This window comes from Lacerta agilis, chromosome 14 (genome assembly GCF_009819535.1).
Source record: "Lacerta agilis isolate rLacAgi1 chromosome 14, rLacAgi1.pri, whole genome shotgun sequence".
NCBI lineage: Eukaryota > Metazoa > Chordata > Lepidosauria > Squamata > Lacertidae > Lacerta > Lacerta agilis.
Genome location: NC_046325.1, coordinates 36,580,736 through 36,582,964, shown reverse-complemented (window position 1 = coordinate 36,582,964; position 2,229 = coordinate 36,580,736).

Sequence of the window (2,229 nt, the reverse complement as noted above, 5' to 3'; positions counted from 1 at the left end):
GCAGTAAAGAGGTTTGGAAGAAGCTGTCAATTTTGACTTTACCAGTATCTCATTCTTTCCATCTTAAATTCAATTCTCCACATTTTTGCAGCAATCCGTGCTTCTTTTTATTTAAAAAAATCCTCATGAAGACTCTTAAGCATTTTGGTGTCAATTTCTCCTAGTAAACACATTTTCCAATGAAGTCGCAACACTTTTGCAAGTGTTCACAATGCATTTTTTTGACACTTTCCCCAATGATACCGGCTAACTCTATGGGGCTGAGGACAGCTCAGCCTCTCCCCAAGTATGTGGGGACAGGGCTGAGCTCCCTGACCTTGAGGGGCTGGACCCTGACAGGCCTCCTCGGCAGGCCTCTCCACCACGGTGTAGAGTCCCACCAGGATTCCCTGCTGTGTCAAAGGCCCCGCTGGGCCTCCACACTGTGGCAGAGGGCCCCTTCCCAGGCCTTGCAGCCTCCTCACGAAAACACGTGATGTCGGTGTCTACCCGTAACATATGCATTTTTGTAAACATTGGTTGAAGAACAGTGTCATAATTTTTGGATAAGTGCAGATTTCTAAGGATGGTTGTGTTTCAATTCTCATATTGTTTCAGAAACTACAAATTGGACCATTTTTGTTTTAAATGCAAACTGAGTTGAATGCCCCTGCCCTGAATTCCTAGTAGTCAAACGGGTTATTTATTTATTTATTTACTTCTCTTCTTTATATGATACTTTCAGGAAGCATATTAACAGGAATCTTTAAAATATACATCCAGGTGTGCAATTCATCCTCCCAATCTCAATATCCATTGGTTGAGAATAAGCGAAGCAATTTCCCCTTCTCCCTACAAAACCAGGTGTTCAGATGGACTGGCCCAAGACATTTTGGCACCCGAAGTGAACTACAAAATGCCTTCCCCACTGCCAGAGAAGAAGGGGCACCCTTTTTGTCGTGTAAAGGGACAGAAACCGCTTTGAATGAAACATCACAAACATGTTTTTTTGTGTCATTTGTTTGATGCTCCTAGTTATTGCCTCACCTGTAATTATCACTCTGGCCATGACTAAGTCTCCCTTGGATAATGTCTCAATAGATTTCCACAGAATACCAGCCAAAGTCTAAACATGAGAATATAAAAAAGCCTTCTTGTGATTCCAAACAAGGGAATGGGCACAGGAAGAGGCAGGATTTCTGCTGTTGTCTTTGTCAAATTGTAGGATAGGATCTTAATCTTAATTGGTAGGGAAGTGCTGTTCCTGTCAAGGCAGAATATTCTACTGAGGGTGGTTCTGAAGCTAAGGTTCATGTTCTAGACGGAAATAAGGGTGTCTGATGAGGAAGAATATTTGCCTGTTGTTTATTGTGTCCTTTCTCTTTCATCTGCCACATTTGGTGTGCAAACATACCACGAGTTCCACCATCCATGATCTGTCCAGAATTCCACATGAATACTACCAACCTGGTGATCTTATTGTTGGCGGACTTGCTTCCCACCTCTTTACTGCTTTTGACAAAGAAGACTTCACAGAAAGGCTAACTACCCGTCAGCTTCTTAATACCTTGTAAGGACATGTCAAAGAATCAGCTGATACAGAAACATCCCTCAACCCTAAACATGCTTAAATTTACCTAGTTTAAGATGGAAAGCCCTTCTCTATTCTGAATATTGAACATTACCTTAGAAAGTTTGGGAGGAAGGGTTTTAAAAGCCCACCTCTCCTTTGAGGTGGAGATCTAAGAGCTCTAGATGTTCTCATCAAACTCAGACCAGACTTATAGGGTAGGTAAAGGTAAAGGGACCCCTGAACATTAGGTCCAGTCATGTCTGACTCTGGGGTTGCGGCGCTCAATTTGCATTACTGGCTGAGGGAGCCAGCGTACAGCTTCCGGTTCATGTGGCCAGCATGACAAAGCCGCTTCTGGCGAACCAGAGCAGCGCACGGAAACGCCATTTACCTTCCCACCAGAGCGGTACCTATTTATCTACTTGTACTTTGATGTGCTTTCGAACTGCTATGTGGGCAGCAGCTGGGACTGAGCAACGGGAGCTCACCCTGTCACTGGGATTCGAACCGCCGACCTTCTGATCAGCAAGTTGTGTCACAGGTCAGAAAATGATGAGAACTACTCCATTAAGCTAGGCTACCTACTTCTCGGCATTTCGACAAAACTTTTTGTTAGATCAAATCAGTACCTGCAGATAAATGTTTTGTATATGTTTGTACTTGGTGCTTTCAAAATG